Genomic DNA, 24,810 nt, shown 5'->3' on the forward strand with positions numbered 1-24,810 from the left:
CCCAAATTTCACCTTGAATTGTAATAATCCCCATGTATCAAGAGTGGGACCAGGTGGAGATAATTGAATCATGGACACAGTTCTCTCCATGCTGCTGTTGTGATAGTGAGTGAGTTCTCATGAGATCTGATGGTTTTAAGGGGATTCTCCCTTCTCTCGACGCTCATTCTTCTGCTGTCCTGTGAAGAGATGCCTTCCATCATGATTTCCTGAGGTCTCCCCAGCCAGGTGGAACTGTGAGTCAATTAAATCTGTTTTCTTTATAAATTACCCAGTCTTGGGTATTTCTTCAGAGCACTATGAGAACAGACTAATACATGAGGTTCTATTTTTATGTATTTCAAAGTTTTGTTCCAAGACTTACAACTTTTTTTTTTTTTTTTTTTTAGCATTTCTTGTAGTACTGGGTTAGTAGTGGTGAATTCTCTAAGCCTTTGTCTGAAAAGATTTTATATCTCCTTTATGAAGCATTGTTTATTTAAAAAAATTTTTTTTTCTTTGTCCTTGATTAGATTAATTCTAAAGCCTGTCTTCAAGCTCTGAAGTTTGTTCTTCTACTTGTTCTATTTTGGTGTTGAAACTTTCCAGTGCAGTTTGTACTTCTCTAAATTTGTCTTTCATTTCCAGAAGTTGTGATTGCTTTTTCTTATAAGACTTACTTCTCTGGAGAATTTTTTACTCATATCCTTATTGTTTTTAAATTTTATTTAAATTATTTTTCATCTTTCTCTGGTGTCTCCTTGAGTAGATTAATAAGCAACCTTCTGAATTATTTATCTGGCAATTCAGAGATTTCTTCTTGGTTTGGATCCATTGCTGGGGAGCTGGTATGATTTTTTTGTAGGTGTTACACAGCCCTGTTTTGTCATCTTAACAGAATTACATTTCTGGTTCCTTCTCATTTGGGTGAACTATTTTATTGCCAAGTCTGGAACTCAAGGCCACCTGTTCAGATTCTCTTGTCCCACAGGTAATTTCTGGATGTGGTACTCTCCTTCTCCTCCTGGAGATGGTGCTTCCTAAGAGCCAGACCGCAGTGACTGTTATTGCTCTTCTGGGTCTAGCCACCCAGCAGGGCTACCAGGCTCTGGGCTGATGCTGGGTGATGTCTACAAAGAGTACTGTGATGTGATCTGTCTTCAGGTTTCCCAGCCATGGAAAACCTCTAGTGGAGGTGACGTAGACTCTGTGAAAGTCCTTGGTTATAGAGATGTTTAGTGTTCTGGCTTTCTTAAATGCTGGTTATGCTAGCAGTGAATTTGTGTGTGGACACATTCAAAACCTCTGGTTGCTCAGGTGTGGCGGCTAACACCTGTAATCCCAGCACTTTGGGAAGCTGAGGGGGATGGATCACCTGAGGTCAGAAGTTTGAGACTAGCCTGCCCAACATGGCAAAACCTCATCTCTACTAAAACTATAAAAATTAGCTGGGTGTGGTGGTGTATCCTTGTAGTCCCAGCTACTGAGGAGGCTGAGGTGGAAGAATCAGTTAAACCTGGTGGGTGGAGGTTGCAGTGAGCTGAGATCATGACATTGCACTACAGTCTGGTGACAGAGTGAGTCTCTGTTTCAGAAGAAAAACAACAACAATAACAACAAACTTCTGGTTAGCCAGGACGTTGCAGGCAGTGGAATTAGCTGTTGTCTTCTCTTTTCTGTGATTGGGATTATTCTGTCATGAGTTGCTGTAATAACCTGAGTTGTTTGGTATCCAACCAAGATATGGCACTTTCAAGAAAGCACCAGCTGAGGTAAGGAATTCTTTGTTATTATAATGTTTCTGTAAGTAGATCCAAGATAAGGGGGCAACCAAGCCATGCAGGACCACATGCAGAAGGACCAGGTTGATTTGGAAGCTGAGGGCACATTATAATTTTTATTTGGCCACATCGCCCACATTTATTTGTCCATTTCTATGCTTCTGTGGATCCTGGCATCTTAGCTTTGGATCTCCTAATACCTGCTGGTCACAGCACCATAGAAATTGAGTATCTAGGAGCAGAGAACACAGACCAGTGATAACAAGATGTAACTTTTTTTTCTTTCAGCACTTTGATTATATTGTCCTATTGTCTCCTGGCCTGCAAGGTTCTGCTAAGAAATGTGTTCATAGTCTAATGGGGATTCCCTTATATTTGACTTGACACTTTTGCTAATGTTAGAATTCTGTCTTTGTCTTTGACTTTTGAAGTTTGATCATAATGTCCCTTGGGGATGATCTGTTTGTGTTGAATTTGTTTGGAACTATTAAGCTTCCTAGGTCTGATATCTATATCTTTCAGAAGATTTGGGAAGTTTTAAGCTGTTATTTTGTTAAATAAGCTTCTTGTGCCTTTCTGTATCTCCTCCTTCTGAAAATTACATAGCGAATATTTACTTAATGGTGTCTCATAAATTCTGTAGGCATTCTTTGTTCTTTTTAATTTTTGTTTTCTCTGATAGGGTAATCTCAAAAGATCTGTCCTTAAATTTAAAAAAGTCCTTTTTTTTAAAACTTGATTCAGTCTTCTGTTGTAGCTTGAGTTGTATTATTTATTTTATTTATTGAATTTTTCAGCTCCAAGATTTCTGTTTGGTTCCTTATAATATCTGTCTCATCTCTGATGACTTCCTCATTCAGATTATGAATTTTTTCTTCATTTTATTTCCCATATTATCTTGTGTCTCATTGACTTTCCTTAAAATTATTATTTTAAACTCTTTCAGCCGTTTTGTAAATTTTCTTTTGCTTTTTGAGCTCAGTTATTGGAGAATGTGCTCTTTTGAGGGTATTATGTTTTCTTGCTTTTTTATGTTTCTTGTGTTCCTATCTTGATATCTGTACATCTGGTGGAATGGTTGTTTCTTGCATTTTTATGGAGTAGCTTTTTTAGAGAAGGGTTTTTTTTTCCTGTATATGTGTCCTAGGATGTCAGTGTGCATGGGCTTTGGTTCTAGGTCGGTCCCATAGTGCACTTCTATGAGGTTTCTTCAGCTGTAATCAATACCAGTGATGCCTGTGAGTTTCTCAGTGGCCTAGGATGTAGAAATTTGTGGTGGCAGTGGTATGGCTTTGCTGGGGCCAGGACAGTTGGCTGCCTCTCAAACCAAGGGTGTTCACTGGCTTTGGCTCAGCATCTCTGTTGTGCATAACCACCTGTACACTGGAGAATAGGACACTACATGGGCTTAGGTACCGGGCTTACAGCTGTTATACAGCCTAGCTTCCAATTAGTTGATATTGTGGCACTGTAGCTAGATGGGTGAGCATGGTGGAATGGCAGTGCAGCCTCAGGGGTGCAGTGGCTACTGTCCTTCTGAGCAAAATGTACTCTAGCAGTGACTTCAGTTTCAGTTTGGCAGTGTGCCATAGCACCTTGCATTATAGTGGGCTTGCTGAGTCCTGGGGATTTGGAGTAGGTTCCTCTCCTGGAATAATGCAGCCGTGTGCACTCCAGGCAGTTTCCTAAACTGGGCTTAGGGCCTTGTATTACTTCATAATTGTGCAGTAGTAGGGACTCCAGGTATCTACAGTAGTAATGGAGTATCAGTGGAGTAGCAAACAGTGGTAACAAAGTGGTAAATGGAAGGGACCTCCTGTTTACCTTTTCCCTGCAGGGAGAAGTCTTTCTTAATTTGGAGCTGATGTCAACTGGGGAGATGGAATGGAAGATGCATGGCATTTTCTCCTCTCGTCTATGCTGCCAATCTGAGTTTCTGTGCTCCATATCATTTTCTCTACTGTTCTCCACCCCCGCCTATATTCCAATGCTCTCCTTTAGAGTCTCTAGCTGGAATGTAGTTGTTTATTTATTGTTTTGGTCCTTTTTATGAAGTAACAAACATTAGGCACGTTTAGTCAGTCATCTTGCTGACATTACTCCTCATCTTCATTTTTCATCGGATTTAGTGCTTTGTTCACTAAGACCTTATTGCTTCTGCCATCTCTTGGGCACAAGAGTTCTTAGTAGTGAATACCTGCAGACACTTACATAGGCTTGTTTGTTTGCTCAAACTTCACAGGGGAAAGTGTACAGCAAAACTGAGTAGAAGCTGAGTGTAGGAAGGAAATAAGGGGGCAAATAATTGGACAAATTTTCTGGTTGGCTTAAATATTTTTTTTCGAGATCAGTTCCAAAATTATTTGCTTAATGGTTTAGGTGTTATTGTTTAGATGTAACATTGTAGTAAATTGAATCAATGTATAATCACACTTAAGTCACTTCAACTTACAATGTATATGAAATATAAGAAAGGTAGTATAAGTTAAAACAGGTATAATAATCATAGTCACTATTCAAAAGCACAATGCAGAACTTGACCATGAGAAGAAATTACATCACTCTGAGTAAACTTTTGAAGCTTTTTGACATTTTGAAGCTAAGAGTTTATAAAATGTTAAAGGATCAAAAATTAATTCTAAATAAAGGTTGATTCATGCATTTTAAGGCAGGTCAGCCTTATATAAATGTACTGTGACCAGATGATGCTGCTAGTGCTGTGGCATAAAATATTTAAAAAGGAAAAATCTTTGTGCTTTGTTGATTCAGAACTATTTATAATGTGCTATCTTTTCCTGCTATCCCCTACCACTTGTGTCTTTGTATTGTTCTTGAATTCTGTAAAATGTCACCTTTTTGAGCTTTATTTTTTTATCTGGCCATTCTTTTCTTACCCCTACATGTCTAAAGTAACCATATTTCTAATTGTAAAAAACCATGAGGAGGTTATATTTTCAATAGAGATGTAATAACAGGAACTGGATTTACAGTGTGGCCAAAAAAAAGCACAAATAGGAAATAACAGTTTTCAACATATTGGAAATTAGAAAATGCATCACAGTGATTCCTAGGAGAGAGGAAATGAACAACGTATACCACATTAGAGCCTTGAGAGTGTTTCCAGGTTGTGGTGTAGGGAGGGGAACCCAGTGATCTCCCTGGGTTGAGGAGACAGAGCCAACAGTCCAAGAGAATACAGTAACTAGAGTTTGCTAGACAGAGTACTGGATAGGAGAGATCTGTACAGAGAAATAACTCTGAAGATGTGAAGAAGGTATTCTTTGGCTATTCAGGAGAGTCCTGATCAGTGTATTTAAGTGAGCAAACTACTCAAGGTCCAGAAAAGAACTCATTGAAAGTATTAGAGGAAATAGCACCCAACAATTATACAGGGCTAAGAATAGTGTCAGTATATACCTGCTGGAATCAAAAATCCTTATTTAGTAGGGCACTGAGTAAAGTACACAGGGTCTTTCTTCAGTTGTAGGAAACAGCCTTAGACTGAGCACTGCTCCAGTCCTGCTTAACAAATCTTAAAAGCAGGGTCTGACTAACCCCAACTATTTGCAAATAACTTAACTTCATCCCAGAAAAAAAGCTAAGAATATTTATAGTAATACAAAAAATTCATTACTCAACAAGGTAACACAATGTCTGGTATCCAATAAAAATTACAATGCTGTAATCCCAGCATTCTAGGAGGCCGAGGCGGATGGATCACGAGGTCAAGATATCGAGACCATCCTGGTCAACATGGTGAAACCCTGTCTCTACTAAAGATACAAAAAATTAGCTGGGCATGGTGGTGCGTGCCTGCAATCCCAGCTACTCGGGAGGCTGAGACAGGAGAATTGCCTGAACCCAGGAGGTGGAGGTTGCGGTGAGCCGAGATCGCGCCATTGCCCGCCAGCCTGGGTAACAAGAGCGAAACCCTGTCTCAAAAAAAAAAAAAAAATTACAATGCATGCAAGAAGCAGATAATCATGATCCATAATGAAAAGAATAAGCCATCAAAACTGACCAAGAATTGACACAGATAATAGAAGAGCAGAAGAGAACATTAAACAATTATTATGATTGTATATAATATGTTCCAAAAGTTAAGTGAATACATGTAAGATATTAAAAAGGCCCAAATGAAATTTCTAGAGATGAAAACTAAAATGTGTGAGTTGAAAAGTATTCTAAGACTGATGAGAAATTAGCATTGCAGAAGGAAATGTAGTGAACTTGAAGTTAGAGCCATAAAAACAATTCAAAGTAAAATACACAGAGGAAAAAGAATCAAATAACAAAGAACAGGACATTGATAAGTTATAGAAAAATATTGAGTGGTTGATGTATGCCATTCAAGTCCCTGAAGAGAGAGGAAATGGAAAAAAATTTAAAGAAATAATAGTCAAGATTTTTCCAAATTTATAAAAACTATAAACCTACATATGCAAGAAATTCAATAAATCCCAAGCACAAAAATTATGAAGAAAAAATGCATAAAAGCATATTGTTATCAGATTGCTAAAATTATTAAGAAGAGAAAAATCTTAAGATCAACAAGAACAAAAAAGACACATAAGAGAAACAAAGATAGGAATGACAGAATTTTATTTTTATCAACAATGTAAGTTAGAAGACAGTGAAGCAAGATTTTTATGTGTTACATAAGAAAAAACATTAACCTAAAATTCTATACTAAAAATATATTTGAAAACGTAAATGAAATAAAAGCTTCTTAGGCTATTTAAAAAAGTTGAAAAAATTCATTATTAGCAGGTCTGCAATATAGGAAACATCAAAGGAAGTCCTTTCGTGAAAGAGAGAAATATGTCAGATGGAAATACAGATTTACACAAAGAAACAGCAAGCACTGAAAATTATAACTGCATGAATAAGTGTATGAAATTTTTTTCCTATTGTAAAAAATCTGTTTAAAAAATAATTGGCTGTTAAAAATAATAGCAAAGTGGTGTGGAGTTTATAGCATTTGAAAATGTAAAACATACTGCAATAATAACATGAAAACAAGGAAGAGAGATAGAGTAGTGTACCACTGTAACATTCTTGTGTCATAACAAAGTAGTATAATATACCTTGAAAATATACTGTGATAAGTTAAAGATGTATAGTATAAATCCTACAGCCACCACTAAAATAGAAAATAAACAGCTAGATCTAATAAGCCAATTGAAGATGTAATTGAATCATTTAAAATGTTAAATTAATCCAGAAAGTGTAGAAAAAAGAAAAAAAACACAGATGCAATAAATATAAAACAAATATAATGATAGGTTTAAATCTGACCATATCAATGATAATATTTAATGTAGATTATCTAAATACTTCAACTAAATCAGCAGTTATCAGATTGGATAACAAACAGCAACCCCACTAGCTCTATGCTGCCTATTAAAAAAAACACACTTTAAAAATAAAGAAACAAACAGGTAAAATATAAATAAATTAAAGTATGGAAAACATATATCATATGAACACTAATTAAGAAAAACTGGGCCGGGCACGGTGGCTCACGCCTGTAATCCCAACACTTTGGAAGGCTGAGGCGGGTGGATCACGAGGTCAAGAGATCGAGACCATCCTGGTCAACATGGTGAAACCCCGTCTCTACTAAAAATACAAAAATTAGCTTGGCATGGTGGTGCGTGCCTGTAATCCCAGCTACTCGGGAGGCTGAGGCAGGACAATTTTCTGAACCTAGGAGGCGGAGGTTGCTGTGAGCCAAGATCGCGCCATTGCACTCCAGCCTGGATAACAAGAGTGAAACTCCATCTCAAAACAAACAAACAAACAACAACAAAAAAAAAAAAAAAAGAAAAAGAAATACTGGACTGGATATACTAGTATCAGAAAACTCTTGCTCTGAAATCTATGTATAAATATATTCATGGATAAAGAATATTATTTCTTAATGTGAAAGGATCAATTCTTTAGGAGGACTTAGAAATAGGAAATGTTTTTATGCATCTAATAATGACTTCAAAATATATGAAGCAAAACTCATAAATGGAATCTTTTTAAAAAACTGCCAGGACTAATAAATGTTATTTGCAGGGTTACAGGATACAAGACCACTTTAAAAAATCAATTATATATACTAGCAATGAAAAATCTGATATTGAAATTTAAAATATCATTTAAAATAGCATCAAAATATTTAATACAGGGGGATAAATCTGACAAAAGCTGCCCTAGATCCATGTGCTGAAAATTGCAAAATGTAGCTGAGAGAAATTCAAGAAGCCCTAACTAAATAGAGAAATACAATGTGTCTATGAGTGCAAAGACTCAATATTGTTAAGATGTTAAATCTCTAAAATTGATTTACAGAATCAATTCAAATAAAAATGCCAGAGCACTTTCTGTTTTTGTTTCACAGAAGTTCAGAAGCTGGCATTAAAATTCATGTGAAAATGCAGAGGGTAGAGAATAGACCAAACAACCTTGAAAAAGAAGGAAGTTGTAGAGTTAAAATTACCTGATTTCAAGAATGCTTATAAAGCTATAGTAATTAAGACAGTGTGGCATTGGCATAAAAAGAGGGAAAGAGAATAATGGAAAAGGATAGAGAACTCAAAGATAGATTCACACATGTATGAACAAAGGCTATTCAACAAAGGTGAAGAGAAAATTCAGTTGAGAAAGAATATTTTTTGCACTGAATGATACTGAAAAAAGACCATATCCATATGCCAGAAATGAACTTCTATTCATAGCTCATAAAGTACATAAAAATCTACTCAAAACAGACTATAAAATTAAATGTAAAACTCAAACCAGGAAACTTATAGAAGTAAGCATATGAAAAAATCTTTGTTGGCCAGGCGCAGTGGCTCATGTCTGTAATCCCAGCACTTTGGGAGGCCGAGGCGGGTGGATCACAAGGTCAAGAGATGGAGACCATCCTGGTCAACATGGTGAAACCCCGTCTCTACTAAAAATACTAAAAATTAGCTGGGTACAGTGGCCCGTGCCTGTAATCCCAGCTACTCAGGAGGCTGAGGCAGGAGAATTGCCTGAACCCAGGAGGCGGAGGTTGCGGTGAGCCGAGATTGCGCCATTGCACTCCAGCTTGGGTAACAAGAGCAAAACTCCATCTCAAAAAAAAAGAAAAAATCTTTGTTACCTTGGGTTAGGCAGAGATTGCTAAGATAACACACCAAAACTATAATTAATTAAATTTTATGTAAATTTAAAACTTCTGCTTTTTCAAATATACTATTAAGAGAATGAAAAAAAGCCACAGATTTAGAGAAAGTATTTGCAAATCTAATAAAAATATTGTATCCAGCTTACACAGAGAACTGTTAAACTCAATAGGCTGAATGTTTGTGCACCAACTCTCAACTCGTATCTTGAAATCTTAACCCCCATTATGATGGTTTTTATGAGGTAGGACCTTCAATAGGTCATAAATGCTCTCATAAAAGACTTAGGAGAGCTCCCTCCCTCCTTCTGCCACATGAGGTACAGGGAGAAGACAACTGTCTATGAACTAGGCAGCAGGCCCTCACCAGACACTAAATCTGCTGGTGCCTTGATCTTGGACTTCCCAGTCTCTAGAACTATAAGAAATAATTTTTGTTGTTTATCTGCCACCCAGTCTATAGTATTTTGTTATGGTGTTCCAAATGCATTAAGACAGAAAACAACCTAATTTAAAAATTGGAAAAATGCTTGAAGAGACATTTCAGTAATCAAGATAAAAGGATGGCAAGTAAGCACAAAAATGAGATGTTGACCATAAGTGGTTATGAGAGAAATGCAAATAAAAATCACATGATATGACTATAAGCCTTTTAGAATGGTTAAAATAAAAAAGGCAAACTACACTTATCAAGCATTGGCATGTATGTGAAAGAACTAGAACTCATGCATTGCTGGTTGGCAGTGTAAAAAGTTGCAAACACTTTGGAAAATAATTCAGCACTTTCTTTAAAGGTTAAGTGGATGCAGTACTTCTCTCTTATTTTTGAGTTTTATTTTCCACAGTTTCAGTTATCTGCAGTTAACTGTGGTCCAAAAATACTAACGAGAAAACTTTAGAAATAAACAATTCGTAAGTTTAAATCGCAAATTGCACACCATTCTGAGTAGCATAATGAAATCTTGTACAATTCTGGCCTGTTCTACCTAAGGCGTGAATCTCCCCTTTGTCAAGTACTTGAGTGCTGTGTATACTACATGCCCATCAGTAACTTAGTAGCCATCTTGGTTATCAGATGTACTTTCTTGATATTATTTTATTTTATTATTAATTATTATGGTTAATCTCTTACTGTGCCTAATTTACATATTAAACTTTATCATAAACATGCATAGACAGAATAAAACATAGTACTCTATATATAGGGTTTAATATTATAGATGGTTTCAGGTATCCACTGGGGTTCTTGAAACACATCCTCCATGAATAAGGGGGGACTATTAAAATATATTTCCTACTATAAAATACAGCCATTCTATTCCTAGGTGTTTACTCCAAAGAAATGTAACATATATTCACACAAAGATTTTTGTACAAATGCTCATAGCAGCTTTATTTGTAACGTTCCCAAACTGGGAACAACAGAAATGTCCAACCAGATGTGATTAAATAAATATACTGATGTCTGTTTGTCCAGTGGGATACAACTCAATAATAATCATGAATAACCTGTAGATACATAGTATAACTTTCAGTTGTGTCCAAACCTTTGAATGTGAGAATGTTTTTGCTTATCTGTGGTGGCAGATATCATGAAAATTATGCACAGACCTTTTTTTTTTTTTTAAAGCTCATTAGCTATAGTCAGTGTAAGTGATGTGTAGCCTAAGACAATCGTTCTTCCAGTGTGGCCCAGGGAAGGCAAAAGTTTGGACACCCATGAATGAATCTTGAAATAATTATGCTGAGTGAAAGAAGGCATACAAATAGAGTATAAACCTTGTGATTTCATTTTTTAATATATAAAATTCTAGACAATGCAAATTAATCTACAGGGACCAAATTAAGATCATTGGTTGCCTGATAATGGGAGAAGGGTGGGCGATATGAGGAAGGGTGGGAAGGAGAGACATGAGGAAGCTTTTGGGGGTGATAGATATGATTTTTATCTTGATTGTGCTGTGATTTCATAATACATCCATATATATATATAATTACATACTTTATTGTATGTCAATTTTACCTCAAGAAAGTTTTTTGTTTTTAATACAGGAGAAAGCCAGTATTAAATCAAGACATACAACCTTAAAATATTTTTTTCCTGATTGTTGAATTTATAAGATGAAATACCTTAGAACATATCTTTAATAATTAATTCAACAATCATATTCAAAATGATCTGAAACCATATAATTCACAGATATCCAAAATGTATAGTCACGATGTGCATATCCCCATCTAACTTCTACAGACATTGATAGTTATCTGACAATTCAAGCTTTCTAAAAGCAAATAACCTTTTTTCAGGAGATAAATTTTTTGTTGTTAGATAACATTAGTAGGGTATTACAGAAAGAATCTGCTGTGGAATCTTGGCTCAGATTCCTGTTGTCTCTGTGAACTTTAGCAAGTGACTTTACTTTCCAATATGCAAAGTTGTGCTCCACCTAGATCTTCTGGTGTCCCTTTTACTATCTTGGTGGGCCCTTACCCTGTCTTCAGTGGGCCTGCTAGTTCATTTCCATATCCAGTCTCCATCCTTACATTTATCTGGTCTTTACCTGATGACTGACAGATGTGGGAATTAGAAAATCTTGCCGGCCATTTCAGAAGTCTCTTGCCATATTAGGTTTTATGAAGCAGGACTTTGAAATCCTATGCATGCCTGGCTTCTTTCTGTCCTTTTACCTGCTTCCCTCACCCTCTTTCTTATTTTTTTGGGAGTGCTTCCTTCAAAAATCACTCACACAAGAATCTTCATTTCAGAATCTGATTCTGGGGAGCCAGATCCAGGGTAGTCCTCATAAGTAAAGGAGATGGCAAAATGTACCTTGCAAATTTGTTGCTAGAACCATGATATAAGGTCCAAAGCTGCTGACACACAGGGCCTTCATTAAATAACAAACACCCTCCACTTGTTACCTAGTGCAAGTTAGCTTAGCTTAAATACAGCATAATACTACAGAGAAAGAGTATTGCCAAGTAGAAAAAAATCATGAGCTTTCTAATCAGAGCTACTTGGCCTCAAATTTCAGTCGTGTCATGTACAAGCTATGTTGCTTCATAAGTTACTTCATTACTTTGTACTTATCTTTTCCTGTAAAATGGGGACAATAATGTTCAGGGTTGATAAAAGAAGTATGTTCTGTGTTATAACTGAGACTTAGGTCTGAAGTATCCTGCTTTATCTTTGAAGTGAGAAAATGTCTAAGAAATACAAATATGAGATGCAAAAAAGACAAAATAAAAACAAAACCAAAAACCCTTGACCTTTGTTCACAACCAAGATTCAGCCACAAATAATTTTTAGCTGGCTTGGGCAAAATGTGACAAGACAGTTTTGGTGATGTGTTTTTGGAAGTCCTGAGAATTCACAAAGGGGAGAAGTATAATACAATGAATCCACTTTACTCAGCAATGGGAAGTGCCATGAGGCGATTAATCATTGTGGACAGAGCTCAGGAAATGATTAGAAAAAGTTCCGTCCCAGCTATCCAAGAGTTTCCTGAGACTTGAAGTTGTTCTCAAACTTTGTAACACTCTAGGTTCCAACTAACTATGCTTTTCCACCCCCAGAGAGTTCCTTAGTAGAGCTGTGGTGGTTTCCATCTCACTCCCTTCATGCTACCAAATGACAGGAACCATCTCGGGAGCAGAGGTGAATTGGGAGGATTCTTTTCTTTTTAATTGTGGTAAGAATACTTAGCATAAGAACTGCTCTCTTAACAAATATTTAATTGTGCAAGACATTGTAATTTATCAGAGGTACATGTCGAACAGAGACTCTTTCGAGCTTATTCATCTTGTTTAATGGAAACTTTAACCTTATTGATTAGTCCTTCCCATTTCATCCTCCCTTTGGTCCCTGGTAACCCACATTCCATGCTTTAATTCTATGAATTTGACTATTCTAGATACCAGATATAAATGGAATCATATGATATTTATCTTTCTGTGACTGGCTTATTTCACTTAGCATAATATCCTCAAGGCTCATCCATGTTGTCCATTTTGTAGATTTGTAGATGCCCAGGCGGGAGTGCAATTGCACCATCTTGGCTCACCACAACCTCTGCTTCCCGGGTTCAAGCGATTCTCCTGCCTCAGCTTTCCAAGTAGCTGGGATTACAGGCCTGCACCATCACGCCTGGCTAATTTTGTATTTTTAGTAGAGATGGGTTTTCTCCATGTTGGTCAGGGTGGTCTCAAACTCCCGACCTCAGGTGATCTGTCCACCTCAGCCTCCCAAAGTGTTGCTATTACAGGCATGAGCCACCACGCCCGGCCAGAATTTCGCTTTTTTTTAAGGTTGAATAGAATCCCATTATATGTATATGCCACATTTTCTTTATCCATTCATATTTCAATAAAAAGAGGTTATTTCTACATCTTGGTTATTACGAATAGTGCTGCAGTGAATATGGGAGTGAGGATATCTCTCGGGGATCCTGATTTCATTTCTTTCAGATATATACCCAGTAGTGGAATTGCTGGATTGGATGGTAGTTCTGTTTTTAATTTTTGAGGAACCTCCATACTGTTTTCCATAGTGGCTGCACCCTTTTACATTCCTCCAACAGTGTGCAAGGGTTCCAATTTCCCTACATTCTTACCAATACTTGTTGTCTTTTGTTTTTATAATAGCCACCCTGAAAAAGGTGAGAGGATATATCATTGTGGTTTTGATTTGCATTTCCCTGATGAATAGTGACTTTGAGCATCTTTTATATATCTGTCATCCATTTACATATTTTTGGAGAAATGTCTGTCAAGCTTTTAGCCTAATTTTAAATCAAGTTATTAGTTATTTTTGCTATTGAGTTATAGGAGTTTCTTATATATTTTGGAGATTAATGCCTATCAGATATATAGTCTGCAAATATTTTCTCCTACTCCATAGGCTGCTTTTTTTTTTTTTCTTGGAGACAAAGTCTTGCTCTGTTGTTCAGGCTGGGGTGCAGTGGTGTACTCTTAGCTCACTGTAACCTCTGCTTCATGGGTTCCAACAATTCTTGTGCCTCAGCCTTCCAAGTAGCTATGTTTACAGGCATGTGCCACCACATCTGGTTAATTTTTGTATTTTTAGTTAGACACGGGGTTTAGCTATGTTGCCCAGGCTGGTGTCGAACTCCTGGCCTCAAGCCGATCCACCTGCCTTGGCCTCCTAAAGTGCTGAGATTACAGACATGAGCCACTGTACCCTGCCTAGGTTGCATTTTTATTCTGGGAAGATGCTACTCTTCTTGGAGGCAGAGGTAGGGGAGGCAGAGGCATCCCAGGGCAGAGCAGAGGACAGCCAACACCAGTGAAAGATGTGGGGAAGAAGCCAATGATAGGTGATCACTTAGTGGGTTGATGAATGCATGTTGTATATACTATATATCCAGCAATACATGAATGGAGGTTGTCAAGAGATTAGGAATTCTGCACTGAGCAGGTGGGACACAGAGCAAACAAGACTGAATATTAACATTAATACAGCCTCATTCTTATCTGTGGACAGTTGAGGCCTGGGTACATTCACGTTACATAAGAATCAAGTGAGAAAATAACTATAAAAGGCTTAGCACTAGCCCTAACTATACTAGGCACTTATTTTCCTTATTGCTTGCTCTCTATATCATACATATGTAAGAGCAAGCTATATATATGTATGCACACATCTGTGTACACTCATAATATTCTAATTGACATTTTTAGGAGAAATAAAATGGCATGAAAGATATTAAAGAGGCAGAAAGTCAGGAAAAAGCATGCTCACTTCTAAATTAGATGAACACATTTTGTCACATAAGCTTCATGAAGAAAAAGCCTTGTAATAAGATTTAATTCTTGAACCTAAATTTCTTCAATAATTCATAATAGAAAAGCCTTGAAAAATATGATAAAACCTCCCAACAGACTTATTACTTTAAAATGTGAATACAAATATTCACTTTTTTAAACCTCTCTTCCCAAACGAACCTTTTAGAAACAGTGCAGCAGTCTAGAACACAATAGTGTGCAGCCTGTATTTCACAGAGCCTTAGGGTTTCCCATAAAAAGGTATGAAAGGTATGAAGTTGTAAAAAGGAAGCATTGGTGAAAGGTGAATGATCCCTTCGCACTTCTTCTGTTTTAAATATTGTGACTCAAGGCAAGATTTCATTTGAAAAAAATAATTCTGCTATTGAAAAATAAGGAGAACAATAAGAGGAGGAGTAAAAGCCACCATTATAACAGAAAGATCTTTGACTAGGAATCATGACATGTGGGATATAATCTCGCCATGTAATTTTGGGCAAATAATTTACATTTTGTTTTGACCTGCAAAGATTAAGAGCAACGTAGCCTCTTTAACACTTTTAAAGGACCCTAGAATGGATTAACAAGTGATGCTATTTTCAGCTTAAAAAAATGATAATTTGAATTTCAATTACTTACATATGTGCAAATGACGATAATTAAAACCTCTATGTGAAACGTTTGTTTTCAGAATTATGTTAATATTAATACCTTGCCTATCAATAAGTTACTATTTATTGAAGTATTATTTCATTTAATTGAATTCTTCCCACAGCCCTATGAGTTGCTATTATCTCTATTTTATTCATAAAGGATAATGAAGCTCTGAGGTATTCAAAGACTTGCCAAAATTACATTATTTTCCAGGCCTTTATGAATGATGAGTCTCTCCTTTCTACCCCACAGGCAGCCTTCTTTTAGGATAGTTTTGGACCAGTGGTGGAATTTATTTGTGGAATCAATGCCTGAGTGGCAAGGATACTTTGGGTTTCTGTAATTTAACGAATCCATGTCTATTGGAATCAGTCTTAGTAAGAACATATATGATGACCGTGTGGTCAAGATTTTTTTGAACAGACTCCATTGCAAGTGTTTTCTTCCTGCTTTATTAAAGTAAAATTGAGAAATAAAAATTGTAGGTATTTACAGTGTATAATATGATGCTTTGGTATCTATACATTTTGAAATGATGAAATCAAGCTTATTAGCATGACCTTTTTCTCACATACCTATTTTTTTGATGAGAACTATGAAGATCTAATTTCTTATCAAACATACAATACATTATTATGAACTATAGTGACTATACTATACAATAGATCTTCAGAACATATTCATCTGAACTGAGACTTTCTATCAGTTTAACTAGCAACTCCCCTCTTTCCATGCTCACAGCCCTTGGCAACCACCATTCTACTCTCTGTTTCTGTAAGTTTGACATTTTTAGATTCCATATATAAGTGAGACCATGAATTGCAAGTGTTTCTTCCCTTTTGTTCACTAAAGGCAGACTTTCATTAAATGTAACTTGCTTGGCTAGGTAAGTGAGAGAGCAGAGCTAAGATTGAAACCTCCATCAGATTCAAATAGCTATGCTATTAATATTTGGCTTCCCAATATTTTCTTATCCAGTGAGTTCTAACACACCTACTATCAACACTTTAATTCCAAAATAGTAATCCAGTTACAAAAATCAAACTAAAAGGATCTGAAGACATTGAGTTTCTTTCTCTCCTTTTCAGCACTCGACTTGTTTAAATGCTGCATCATTAATCCTAACAGAGATCTCTTGTCTGTCTGGGCAACTTTTAAACTATTCAGGAACTATATTAACTCATTCTCTAAATTGTGGTGTCTGGATTAATGAGTTATGTTTACATGCATATAGAGTTATGTAAAATGCTGTGTATCAATAAAATACATTTACACAATTTATTAGACTTTCTTACTCTTGGGCTGTTTAATTGTTACTAGATAAATTACATTAATGATGACTTTACTCACTGTTTGAGACAATGGGAAGATGAACATCTTTGAAACATGGCTCAAAGTCATAACATTCAGTCAATCACACTGTTTATTGTTACTTTAATTTTGCTTCCGAGATGGGAAGTTATTTTTCCTGATTGTTAATCCAGTATTATAGCTGGGTCGCAACTGTCACAGATTCCCTATGCCTAAATATTTAATATATTAGGCTGGTTAAAATGCAAAATGGCTGAGCTACAGACTGCCAGCCTAAGGCCGCAGTTTGGATTTTCTTCTTTATTTTTTTCCCTGCATATTAAACATCACAGTAGGGGCCTGTTAACAATTGGAGTTTATTGGTTATGGGATTTCTGTTTTATAAGTGACAGAAAAACTCTGCACATCACTAGGTACACAGCAAAAGACTTCTATAATGAAACCTTTTTTAATTGGGTTGCATTTTATAATATCCAAAACTGACATAGGAGGAATTAGAGTTCAGACATTTACCCTCAAAATTTAGAATTGGATTAGTTACTAGTGCTACTAAATTCCTTTACCTTATTCATTTCCAAAATGATTATAAACATATATTATTATGGTAGCTCTCCTCCAAAGAGTCTAAGGCACTTTGCAAAGAATAATTCTCTCCTTGCCTCTGGGTAAAGGGGAGGAAGCTTACCAGAAACCACTCTCACCCTAGTTCTATTCCATAGTCTCAATGACCTAAGTAATATAATGGGAGATCTGGATTTCCTCACAAATTTAACAAGGTTTTTCTTCGTTCATTCTGAACCTGTGCTACCCATCTACTTAAACAGGCTCTGGAAATAATTGCTCACCTGCATCCCACAGAATACTCACTCACATTTTGTCTGGGAATGAATGGCAAGAAAACACATTATTTTTGTAATTTGTGAGTAAACCAGACTCTTCCAGTTGTAGAAAATTTTGTAATTTAAATAAAATTAAATTTAAAATGTGTTTTAAAATTTAAGGAGTATGCTCCTTCCAGTGGTTAAAAAAACTGTAACTTAATTAAATGCATTCATATTCCCATTCTAGGTCTGAACAAAATTTCTAATTCTGGAACTGTCTTTCCATATGTATGTATGTATTAATATCAAGAGTGATATCTTTATTCTTGTTTTTTTTCCAGCTTGTGATTAAGTTTTACTAAAATCTCTGTCATACCTACTCCTATTGTTTAGCTGTATCTCTTTCAGCTTTCTTTCCCCTATCTTTTATAAATAAAACACGATCCTTAAGAATGAAATATTATTAAAGCTGTTTTATTAGACTGAAGGCAGCACAATATTTCATAGGCATGTCTTATAATGAATGAAATACAGCCACAGAGAGATGTCCACAAAGCAAACACATAACACAGAAACATGTATTCGAACTGAGGATGGAATGCTGAACAGGAATTCTAGTCACTGTATTTTGTAATTTTGTTTTCCCTTTTGCCACTAACCTGGGACAAATGATTTAATGTTGTGTCTTAATCTTCCATTTGTACAGTAAAACCAATATCAAACTTGTTTAAACTGCAAGATGAGAGTTGGTGCTGCACAACTTTGGCATTGGTAAATCATATTCTTAGTAAACCTGAAAACAGTCTGAATCTTGAAGCAGTTAAACCTGGGGATAGTCATTTACCTTATCCAAGAGATATATCATTCATTCGTAGAACTACACTATGAATGTCAGTGGACACATATATGACGAAATACATTGTGGACAAGTATAGGGGACAAAAGGGGGGGGGCCTAAATATACTATACCATCAAGATGATGATGTGTGCTTCAACACTAGCATTAAGTTCTACAGGAATTGAAAGGTAGAAGGCTCAAGGAATAATTTTACTATCTCACTGGCAATGTAACCAGAATTACCTGAATTGGCAAATTAAAGGAGTAAATTACCAAATATCAAATACTGCAAAAAATTAGGTAATATTGTACTTTCCAAAGATACTTCTTGATATTATATGGGTAACATGTTAGATGGCCATGTACTTTTATCTTTCAAAACAGGGACACTTTTGAGAGTGAAAGGAGATACATTAATTACTCTGGATAGCAGGTATAAACTAAGACTATCTCGGGCAATCTGGGATGCAGTGTTAAGTTTGCAACTGGACAGAGTTAGGAGACATTAACATACTTGCAAGCTAACAAATTAGCCTGCCACAGTATGTCTGTATATGTGCATACTTGTATGTGTGTATGCACATATTTATGTGTGTGTGCATGCATTTATACTCTAACAGTAATACGAGACCTCTAGTCAGATCAGAAAATAGATTTCTTATCTCTCTTAATAGAGCATCTTGTGTCAGTTCCCATACTGCTATTCCCCATGTGGCAATTTTGCGAGAGCCAGATATGCCTGCTCAGGTAGCAAAAGAGAGAACACCACATTGTGAAACTCAGAACTTACATAGGCCAGCTGGCATGCCTGCACATCCTCTTTGCTGGGGAGAAAAAGAATGAGAGAGATAGAGATAGCGATACCTTTGCTCTGGAATGTGAACCAATCCTATTTGGGGAAAAAAGAGGAAGATGTCTACTTTATCACCTTCACCACTCTGGAATGTAAATGAGTGGCTCCCAGGAGCTAAATCTCTATGGGTCTCTGGTGGTATATATCTTTAGGATTGCTATTCAGTTATCTGTTTTCATGTTTGTTTTGTTTTGTTTTTGTTTTTTGCTTTTTGTTTTTTTTGTTGAAGTCTCACTTGTCACCCAGGCTGGAGTGCAGTGGTGCATTCTTGGCTCACTGCAGGCTCCACCTCCTGGGTTCCAGCGATTCTCCTGCCACATTCTCCTGGTAGCTGGGATTACAGGCTTACACCACCACGCCTGGCTAATTTTTGTATTTTTAGTAGAGACAGGGTTTTGCCATGTTGGCCAGGCTGGTCTTGAACTCCTGATCTCAAGTGATATGCCCTCCTCAGCCTCCAAACGTGCTAGGATTACAGGCATGAGCCACTGAGCCCAGCTCCAATTATCTGTTAACCTGGGTGCCAGTGCTCTTTGGTCAGAAACATTACAGCATTTATGAAACACTGTCTACCAACAAGTCTCTCCCCCTCGTTGAATGCTGGGTGCATGACAATCTTTTAAAAACCAAAGACAGTTAGGTTAAGTTCAGAATTTTCAGTGAAACCTAATCCTTCCCTAGGTTTCTCAGATAGCCTATTTGGGGCTAATTTATGTATTTATATCTGAGTTGCATATCCAGAGTGAATCCAGTTGAATTCCCCACAGATTTCTGGGATGAGAAATGTAGGCATTAGGTCTATTTTTGGTAGTAAACTACAGAAATCTGATTTGAGCTAGCTTAAGCCCCCAAAATAGAATTTGTTATAAGGCCATTGGGTGTCAGAAAACCTAAGGGAAAGATGAGCTGAAATGAAGGCTTCTGCTTCTCTGCATCTTTTTCCTGGTGCTTCTGTCTCATTTTTCTGTCTCATTGCAGATCAGCTCCCTTTGTGTCTCTGTCTATATAGCTTAATACGTAAAATACAGAATGCTTTTGTTTCAAAAAGTCCTCACATAGCTTTTAATGCATATTTTACATATCTATCTGTCTTAGGCTTTGTGGCAAGAAACAAAGATTCAATCAAACTACTGTGGGACATTCATGTAATAACAAGAGAGGCCGTGTGGAACTTAAAAAAAGCAAAAGTCATGGGTTTCTAAACAGGCAGATTCTAATACTGAGTCAGAAGCTGGAACCGCGTTAACTTTCAGCCCCTAGGAAGTTAGATTTTGTTCATCTTTTGTGTTTCACATAATTCAGAAGTTCACCCTTCTCCTCCTACAGCTACTACTGGTGCTATCCAACAAAAGCCATGTTACCATGAGGCCGTCTTTATGAACTTTCCCACCAGAGCACCCTGGCCTCCCTTGTATGTTTCCAGCTTCTGGTAAGAACTACTCAAGTCTCCTTTCAGTGGCACCTTTAGTATTTCTGTATGGGTGAGACTCAAGGGCAGGCATGAGGTTTGAAAATTGCCTGTTTTTTTTTTTTTTTTTTTTTTTTTTTAAGGAATTGAGGTGGGAAGTGATAAAGGTTATGGAGTAGGAGTGAGCCTTTTCCACAAACCAATGTCAGGTCTACAAAGGTACACATTTTTGAAAGAGAAAATCTTATTGGAATGGAAAGTGGCTGTCATCTCTGTTTGGGCAGAGCTTTTGCACTGTCCTCAAGTCATGTGCTCTCTCCCTGACCTAATCAGGAATGTCCAGAGAGGCATGGTCACATGGCATAGCTCAGGATTACGCCCATAGAAGGAGCTGCCTGGACCATATTACCCAGGGTTCCTGTATCATCACCATTGGGGTTCCTCTGATTAAAGCAGAGGGAAGCTTATTTGTAAGAGCACCAAGTCATAAACCTGAACCCCAGCTCTATGGTTTTGAAGGGTTGGTGACTGTAGACAAGTATTTCCTGTCTGTGAGGCTCCATTTTCTTGTCTTCAAGATGGAGACGTTAACCCCAATTGAGACCAGTAGTGAAGACAAAATGAGACAGTGGATATAAAAGAATTTTGTGGTTGGTAAAGCCGTGTGAAAGTAAAGGGTTAACATTTGCAGTGCTGTAAAACTTTCAGAAGACTTCAGTAATATTAATAATTAAATAGCCAACACTTCCTGAATGCTTCTGTTATAAAAACATTGTGCATATTATTTTAATTAGTCATCATAATTACTCTATGGGGTACATACTATTATTGTTTCTATTTTCAGATGACAAATCTAATGTACACGGAGGTTAAGTAACTTGCCCAAGGTCACATAGCCAGTAAGTAAAGTTAGGATTTAAACCCAGATGGTCTGGCTCCAAAACCAGTACTCTGTTCTACCTAGGTCTCTAAGACTCTAACAAAGTTTCATGGTAACAAACAGTAAAAAAATATAAATTAATCTATAAGGTAGAAAAATCAACTTCTTGTACAGTCCTAAAGAAGTAGTGATAACCTTAAGAAACTGATTTTTGTATGAGAAGAGAATCTACTTTATATACAATGAATCTGGCCAAAGTTGTGCCACTTGCTGGTTTAAAAAGATTTCTTTCATTTATTTTTTTGTTTTCACATTTATACTAGGAGGGTTTCCTTATTCTGTCAGAAATACTCATAGGTGTTAGTGCACACTGGTGGGTGAGTTTCTGGATTAAAGAAGTGCTATGCCAACAAATTAAATCTTTTGATCTTTTGTAAAGAAAATAGCTCTATAATTGTTAACTCTTTTTGTTAACAAACTCAGGTCCCTTCAAACATAAGAGATCATATAGTTGAAGTGATAATAACCCACACAAACATTGATTTTTCTGAATTCCACAGTTTTCTAATTTCCCTAGTTAATATCTTGATGTATACATATAAATTTTCTGAAAGTAACATAGAAAATTTCTACTTCTCCAAACTGGTTCCAGAATTATTATGCAGCTTTTTATAATTGAAAGGTTAGATGGACAGTTATTTTGTTCTTTTTACACTTATTTATTCATTTAAAAATTAAAATACATTTCATATTAATACATAGTTATTTTTAAGTTAAGGGGTCTAAATACTTCACATGATTCTCACTGTTCATGAAGATCTAGTACAAAAGTGGTAAGAAAACACTGGTGAATAGTAATTCACTAATATTGTTATTGTTTTAATAGCTAACAATCATCACAGATTTACTATGTTTTAGGCACTGTTTTCAATGTTTTTGTGTGTAATTCTTTTAATCTGCACTGCTTTAAAACATTGGTATAACAGAGATTACTAGTTTTCCCCCAATTTCTGTTCTCCCATCTTGCTATAGTGATAAAGTTTTAACAAGGCATGTGGCATCTCTTGAAACTAAATGTGGCCATTGACTAGGTTCTGGTCAATGAGATTGTGAGTGGGAGTGATGTCAGAATTTCTGGTTCATACTTCTAAAGGAAATGAGGACATGTTCCCTTTTTTTCTTATCCTCTTCTCTGGTTAGAATGCAGAAATCCTGGTGGGAGCTGAAGTAGTCATCATGGTTCAGGAGATGGAAGCCACCTTTTGAGAGAGCAGAAGAAAAAGACACAAGAAGTCAAACTCCACAGAATCATGGTGCCACCTTACCAGCCCTGGACTCCTATATTGAAGGGAAGCAAACTTCAATTAATTTAAGTGGCTATTATTTTTGTTCTTATTATTATACAGCAAAACCACTACTGTAACTACTGAAGTTGATGTCATCATTATTCTCATTTTAAAGATGGATAGACTGAGACACACAGAATTTAAGTGATGGAGTGGCAGAGCCAGGTTTGAACTAGAGAATCTGGCTCCAGAGTCTTCCCTGTTAACCACAGCCCTCTATTTTTCTGATAAGATGCCATGCACACTTGTGTTTAATTAATTTTAACATGTGATTTTCTGCCATTTGTGACTTAGGGATGGGAAAGTCAGAAGGTTTTTTTGTTTGTTTTTGTTTTTTAATGCCTTTCCACATTTTGTATCGGTGATCAGGTTGAAATCAATATGGATGTGTCTAGATTCATTCAGGGAAGGATGGTGAGGCTGATAATGGAACCAGAAACAGGGTGGCAGAAGTGATGATGTGCAGAAGATAAGGATGGGGAGGTAATGAAATTAAGATGAGAATGTGACTAAAGAGGGCCAATTTCTGCACAGCTGATATGGAAAGCAAATAACAAGTGTGTGATAAAGCATAAGGAGATAAAGTAAGTATTTTTACATCACTGACCTATATGGCCCCATATCAGGTGCAATCAAGGTTGCCTGGCATCTTGCAGTTGGTCCTACTAGCCAGCAGTTTCCCTGGGACAACAATGATCCTGCAGCCTAAAGGAACACGTAATGTTCTGGAAACTTGAGTTTCAGTGTGACCCTCTCCACAGCAATCTTTTCAGCTTTAGGTCTTCCTGGGAAGCCTCAGAGCAGCATTTCCTGCAGCTTCATTAAAGATACTGTTTCACTCACCTGTCTGTCCTGGCTTCTCCTTCTGTAAGCAGCAAAGGCAGGATAACCCTTGGTATTAGAAAGGTATAATGCTTAAAATTAGAAGACTCTGAAATCATCTCAAATTGACTCCTCACTTTTCATATAGGTTGACCTAAATTTCATGTGAGAAGAGAGATTCTTCCTTTTACCACATAATTTTTGAGCGTGTTCTTCACTTTTCTCTATTTCATTTTCCTTAGGTGTGAACAAAAGACTTGAACTAAGTGAGTGCTGAGGGCATTTACAGGAATAGCCTTCCATGGTTTGCCCTTCTTCATAGCTTTGAATTTCCAAACCACTGAAAAAGAAGTCACAAACCATGCATTTTCTTTAATACATCCTTACTTTTCACTGCCTCAGTCACTTAAATAATGGGAAGTTTTGTGTGTTCATGCCTTTGTCTAAGAAATCATGAAAGAGGAAGTGTCTCATTAGGAAAGGTGACTTGTATTTACTTACACTATGATTAACAAAAAGACAATTCCATCTTTAGGAAAGTGGAGTTGTTCCAGGGAGAACAATGAGAAGATGCATCTGGACTCCACATTTCTGCCTTCTAGGCTTGCTCTCTCATTGAAAGGAGAATTTCCTAACTTCTAACTTCATAAACATTGCTCTAAGAGAGAAGTAGTAATGACCCTCACTGACAAAGAATGCAATGCAATTCAGAATATGCTTGATGCAAATCATCATCAAATTGATAGTGCTTTACACTTGGCAAAGTGTTCTCACAGTACAAGGCCCCCTGCCCAATGTGGGCAAAACACAATGAATAAAATATGATCCCTTCTTAGAAGGGACCTATAATCCAGGGTAGAAAATAGACAAGTGCATAAATAATTCTAACTCAAGACAGGCCCCCCATTTATGCTTTATTAGAGGTACAAAGAAAATAATAGCAGAACAGCAGAGGGAAAGGTGACTTCCCATAGAATTTTAAATGGAGGATTCTTGAAAAAAGTGAGAATTTGTCGAGGCTATTGCTAATAGCAAACATAATTGGTTACTTTACCTATTTCTTTAATTTCTTTCAATTTTTACAATAACCCAAATGAGAAAAGTGCAACATGAAGAAAAAATTTGAAAATGCAGGAAATTTCCTGTCTTGTGTAGACAAGACATTCTTTGGGGT

The 24,810-nt window shown here is 36.6% G+C and overlaps 1 long non-coding RNA gene across 2 annotated transcripts; it reads left to right on the top strand.

Moving 5' to 3' along the window:
* Positions 1-1,167: 1,167 nt before the first annotated feature.
* On the top strand, positions 1,168-24,764 carry LOC118152689 (uncharacterized). 2 transcript variants are annotated; one of them, XR_004741418.3, is made up of 4 exons: positions 1,168-1,751; positions 20,507-20,609; positions 21,433-21,487; positions 22,669-24,764. It is a non-coding gene; the product is annotated as an uncharacterized LOC118152689 (long non-coding RNA). The 2 variants fall into 2 exon arrangements; XR_004741420.3 differs by lacking the exon at positions 21,433-21,487.
* The last annotated feature ends 46 nt before the right edge of the window (positions 24,765-24,810 follow it).

The sequence above is a fragment of the Callithrix jacchus genome, chromosome 4 (assembly GCF_049354715.1).
Source record: "Callithrix jacchus isolate 240 chromosome 4, calJac240_pri, whole genome shotgun sequence".
Lineage (NCBI taxonomy): Eukaryota > Metazoa > Chordata > Mammalia > Primates > Cebidae > Callithrix > Callithrix jacchus.